A 6,138-nucleotide genomic window follows, 5' to 3' on the forward strand; every position below is an offset into this window, starting at 1 on the left:
AATGGGATTAATGTCCTTACAGGAAGTGGAAGAGAGACAAAAGCTCGCTCACTCGCGCTCTCTCTCTCTCTCTTTTTGCCATGTGAGAACACAATGAGAAGGCAACCAGCCAGGAAGAGGGCCCTCACCAGGAACTGAATCCGCTGGCACTTTGATCTTGGACTCCCAGCCTCCAGAAATAAATGCTTGTTATTCCAGCCACCCAGTCTATGGTACCTTGTTATAGCAGCTCAAGCAAACTAACACATGAGAACATCAGCCTTTTGAATCAGGGCCCTGACTTTATGACCTCATTTAATCTCAATTACCTTCTTAAGGGCCTTATCTCCAAATAAAGTCACACTAGGGGTTAGGGCTTCAACATAGGTACTTGGGGTCAGGGGGTGACACAATTCAGCCCATATAGTCCCGTAGATATATATAAAACTGAAAGCCAATGGACTCAAAATTTTGGATCCATTCACAACCCACCAAGAGGACCAGGTGGCTATAGATGACTGAGAAATATTCATCTTAATAAGCAGTCTGTCCATGGCATAAAAGGTATTTGACAAATAGGTAGGGTAGTTCCCCATGACATCAACCTCAAAACCTTTCTGTGTATTTCCAAACCAGTCCAAGTTTAATAACTTAGTATAAATTGAGTAGCCTTGATTTTAAAAAATTTTTTATTTTCTTTTAACTTTTATTTTAGGTTCAGGGGTACATGTGCAGGTTTGTTATACAGGTAAACTTGTCACAAGGGTTTGTGGTACAGATTATTTCATCACCCAGGTACTAAGTGTAGTACCCAATAGTTACTTTTTCTGATCCTCTCACTCCTCCAGCCCTTTACCCTCAAGTAGGCCCAAGTGTCTGTTGTTCCCCTCTTTGTATATATGAGTTCTCATCATTGAGCTCCCACTTATAATTGAGAACATGTGGTACTGGGTTTTCTGTTCCTGCATTAGTTTGTTATGGATAATGGCCTCCAGCTCCATCCATGTTCCCTCAAAAGACATGATTTTGGTCTTTTTCATGACTCCATAGTATTCCATGGTGTATATGTACCACATTTTCATTATCCAGTTTGTCATTGATGGGCATTTAGGTTGATTCCATGTCTTTGTTATTGTGAATAGTGCTGCAGTGAAAATTCACATGTATGTATCTTTGTGGTAGAATGATTTATATCCCTTTGGGTATGCACCCAGTAATGGGATTGCTGGGTTGAATGATAGTTCTATCTTTAGCTCTTTAAGGAATCACCACACTGCTTTCCACAGTGGTTGAATTAATTTACACTTTCACCAACAGTGTATAAGCATTCACTTTTCTCTGCAACCTCTCCAGCATTTGTTATTTTTTGACTTTGTAATAACAGCCATTCTGACTGGTGTGAGATGGTATCTCATTGTGGCTTTGATTTGCATTACTCTAATGATCAGTGGTGCTGAGTTTCTTTCATATGCTTGTTGGCTGCATGTATGTCTTCTTTTGAAAAGTGTTCATGTCCTTTGCCCACTTTTTAATGGTGTTGGTTTTTTTCTTGTAAATGTGTTTAAGTTCCTTATAGATGCTGGATGTTAGACTTTTGTCAGATGCACAGTTTACAAATATTTTATCCCATTCTGTAGGTTGTCTGTTTACTCTATTGATGGTGTCTGGCTGTGCAGAAGCTCTTAAGTTTAATTAGGTCCAATTTGTCAATTTTTGCTTTTGTTGCAATTTGCTTTTGGCAGCTTTGTCATGAAATCTTTGCCCATTCCTATGTCCAGAATGGTATCGCCTAGGTTGTCTTCCTTTGGGTTTTATATTTAGGTCTTTAATCTATCCTTGATTTTTGTATATGGTGTAAGACAGGAGCCCTGTTTCAACCTTCAACATGTGGCTAGCCAGTTATCCCAGCACCATTTATTGAATAGAAAGTCCTTTCTCCACTGCTTGTTTTTGTCAGCTTTGTCAAAGATCAGATGATTATAGGTGTGCAGTCTTTATTTATGGGCTCTCTATTCTGCTCTATTGGTCTGAGTCTGTTTTTATACCGGTGCCATGCTGTTTTGGTTACTATAGCCCTGTAGTATAGTTTGAAGTCAGGTAACATGATGCCTACAGCTTTGTTCTTTTTGCTTACAATTGCCTTGGCTATTCAGGCTCTTTTTTGGTTCTATATGAATTTTAAAATAGTTTTTTCTAGTTCTGTGAAGAATGTCATTGGTAGGACAATGATAGGAATAGCATTGAATCTGTAAATTGCTTTGGGCAATATAGCCATTTTAATGATATTCTTTCTATCCATGAGCATGGAATATTTTTTCATTTGTTTGTGTCATCTCTGATTTCTTTGAGCAGTGTTTTATAATTCTCATTGTAGAGATCATTCACCTCCCTGATTAGCTGTATTCCTAGATATTTTATTCTTTTTGTAATAGCCTTGAATTAATTACAATTGTTAGCCTATATTGCCTCTTGGAGTATTAAATTTAACAGCTGCCTATTAAAGTAAGTTGTTTCTTCTTATTTATTTTAAAATTGATTTGTCAAATACTGAAGTGTGCCCCCAGATTTTTGTATTTTGGAATTAGATATAAATGGTCTTTTTTTTTCAACAAATGGTCCTTTTAAAATTTGATTATATTTTTTTCAGATTTTGCACTTCTATATCCATGATCTGTGGTGTCAATCTATCCTTACTCAGCAATTCTTTTATTCTCTTAATCATCTTACAGCTTTACAGCCTTTTCTAGATCTTTACTTAGGATTAAGCAGTCAAGATTCTAACAGGAATTTGAACAAAGGTAGGATAACATTCTCTAATTTTTTTCCAGTTTTTAGTATGAGGATGTTACTATTTTTCACTTCTGTATTCATGGTTTTATCTCTTTTTGCTTTTATCTAGTTTTTGGGCTGAGGTAACATATTAGGTAAAAATCTTCTGGAAATAATCCAAATGGGCTCCTAAATCCTGTCCCTATGTCGGAAATCACAGCTTGGAACTCATTAGCCATATGTATGATTCCCAAATTGCAAGTCTTATACTTGATCCATCTGCCCACAGCCTCATTATATCTTCCTGCAGCTTATCAACATCAGTGTGGTGTTGCACTATCCAGTGAGCCTAGATGCCATGTATGAATGGTACATTTTTTCTATGTACTTCCTTTACTGCATAATTTTGAAATGTTAAATTCTAGCACAGATTGTTTCCACTTCTCTATCCAAAGAAATGACAAGAAATTGAATTGAATAAATGTTCATTATGTACCAATAAATGCAAGGTATTAAATGGGGATAAAAATTAATGCAGTCTCTACTTTCCCTTCCAGTCAAGAGAGGAGACAGCCATGTAAACAATTAACCTTAACAAGTGAAATAAAATAGTACAAATTCGATTTAAGTTTGGGACATGGCTTCTAACTGGGTTGAGTGCATAAGCCTCAAATGTAAGAGACAGTTGAGCTGAGCCTGGAAGAGTGAGCAGGCTTTTGATAGATACGGTTGCCTGAGGACAAAGTCCACACACACAGCTGGGGAGAACATACAGTCTCAGAGAAATGGAGCTAAAGCCCTGATCACACCATGCCTGGAAACCACCCTATCTATGTATTCCCTATTAAGTGAGATTATACATTTCCTTACCATTTAGACCACTTTGACTTGATTTTTCTATTACTTGCACTCGAATTGATATAACATCTCTAACACTCAGCCTCTATTTGTAACTGTCAGCTAGGCATCTTCAAATGGATGTCTCAATAACACTTTGTGTTAGTATGAGTTGTCTGAAAAGTAGACGGGATTAAACATACAAGAGATGAATTAGAGCTATCACTGGCGAGGGAAAATGAGGTGGAAGCCCATGAGGCAGGGATAGCTGTCAAACTGGTGGATATGTGAATTTGATAGAATCCACATAAGAGGGCCCATCAGGGTGGCTCACGCCTGTAATCCCAGCACATTGGGAGGCTGAGGCGGGCAGATCACTCGAAGTCAGGAGTTTGAGACCAGCCTGGCCAACATGGTGAAACCCCGTCTCTACTAAAAATACAAAACTTAGCCGGGCTTGGTGGCGTGCGCCTATAGTCCCAGATACTCAAGAGGCTGAGGTGGGAGAATTGCTTGAACCCGGGAGGCAGAGGCTGCAGTGAGCCAAGATCATGCCACTGCACTCCAGTCTGGGCTTCAGAGTGAGACGCTGTCTCAAAAAAAAAAAAGAAAGAAAGAAAGAAAGAAAGAAAAATTCACAACAGAGAAGGAAGGATAGAGGGTTGGGTGAAAGAGCCTTAGATTGCTATGCAGTTCTAAGAAGGTTCAGCTAAGTCGATGGAGAGTCCTCAAGCCAATATTGCTGATTAAAGGAAGAAATTTGGAAATGTATCTGTACAGCTTGATCAGTATACCTACCACACCCAGTCACTGGCTAGGAGCAGCCCATGGAAGGTGTGGCATGGGCCTGATTGACACACTGGATGTCAGAGAGCAACAGTACCTAGGGTTTTTGGTCAATCAAGCTACCGTAGTCAGCGAATTTTGAGAGCTGCACATTCCTGACCTCCACACACCTCAACCTCAAAACAACCAAAGTGAATTCAGTTTTCCTTGCTCCCAACGTTCCCTCTCTGCCTATTTTCCCTACCTTCCTAGTCATCCAAAACAGAAATTACACAGTCATCCTTGATCTCTTCCTCTTCTTTTCCCCTCATACCCAACAATACTCCTATCTGAATGAATGTTCCTCCATCATGCCTCTTGCACCCACCCCTGCTTCCAGGCTCACTGTCACCTGCCTAAGTCAGGCTTTCATCTCTTCTTGCCTGTGCTGTTGCACTAGCCTAAGAAGAACTCACTTCTGACCCCCAATCCAGTATTCTTTTCATTACATCAAACTACCTTCAACACGTCTATAGTTGGAAAGACCATCTAATTCATTCCTCTTCAGCCTTTTTTCCACCCTAGCACACCTGAGAGATTCGGATATGCCAGTCTCCTCCCCAAATGACAATTGCTGACAATTTTCAAAAACCCTTGCAGAGAGTTAAAGGAATCATTCTTTCATCAGGGTACACCATAATAACTGTTCTATGCAAGGTCATTTCTGGTTTTAATTCTCTAAACCTTTTTATCCCCCATTTCCTTCTCCAATAGGTAATCAGTCTAATGTGTTGGATGTGTATCCTTTTATTTACATGTGAAGTTTTTTTTCAAGAGTTGAAAAGGGGGCTCTCATGGAGGCAGGTAGCGCGAGGCTGGGGAGGGCTGAGCCGCGCTTCATGCCCTGCGCTGCCCAGACTAGCGAACAATACAGTCAGGATGGCTAAAGGTGACCCCAAGAAACCAAAGGGCAAGATGTCCGCTTATGCCTTCTTTGTGCAGACGTGCAGAGAAGAACATAAGAAGAAAAACCCAGAGGTCCCTGTCAATTTTGCAGAATTTTCCAAGAAGTGCTCTGAGAGGTGGAAGACGATGTCCAGGAAAGAGAAATCTAAATCTGATGAAATGGCAAAGGCAGATGAAGTGCGCTATGATCAGGAAATGAAGGATTATGGACCAGCTAAGGGAGGCAAGAAGAAGAAGGATCCTAATGCTCCCAAAAGGCCACCGTCTGGATTCTCCCTGTTCTGTTCAGAATTCCACCCCAAGATCAAATCCACAAACCCCGGCATCTCTATTGGAGACGTGGCAAAAAAGCTGGGTGAGATGTGGAATAATTTAAATGACAGTGAAAAGCAGCCTTACATCACTAAGGCGGCAAAGCTGAAGGAGAAGTATGAGAAGGATGTTGCTGACTATAAGTCGAAAGGAAAGTTTGATGGTGCAAAGGGTCCTGCTAAAGTTGCCCGGAAAAAGGTGGAAGAGGAAGATGAAGAAGAGGAGGAGGAAGAAGAGGAGGAGGAGGAGGATGAATAAAGAAACTGTTTATCTGTCTCCTTGTGAATACTTAGAGTAGGGGAGCGCCGTAATTGACACATCTCTTATTCGAGAAGTGTCTGTTGCCCTCATTAGGTTTAATTACAAAATTTGATCACGATCATATTGTAGTCTCTCAAAGTGCCCTAGAAATTGTCAGTGGTTTACATGAAGTGGCCATGGGTGTCTGGAGCACCCTGAAACTGTATCAAAGTTGTACATACTTCCAAACATTTTTAAAATGAAAAGGCA

General features: G+C 40.2%; 1 pseudogene across 1 annotated transcript; it reads left to right on the forward strand.

Moving 5' to 3' along the window:
• The first annotated feature begins 5,238 nt into the window (after positions 1-5,238).
• Positions 5,239-5,904, forward strand: LOC100582258 (annotated as a pseudogene). Its single transcript, XR_004030892.1, has one exon. The product of XR_004030892.1 is annotated as a high mobility group protein B3 pseudogene (transcript).
• Positions 5,905-6,138: the final 234 nt, after the last annotated feature.

The sequence above is a fragment of the Nomascus leucogenys genome, chromosome 1a (assembly GCF_006542625.1).
Source record: "Nomascus leucogenys isolate Asia chromosome 1a, Asia_NLE_v1, whole genome shotgun sequence".
Lineage (NCBI taxonomy): Eukaryota > Metazoa > Chordata > Mammalia > Primates > Hylobatidae > Nomascus > Nomascus leucogenys.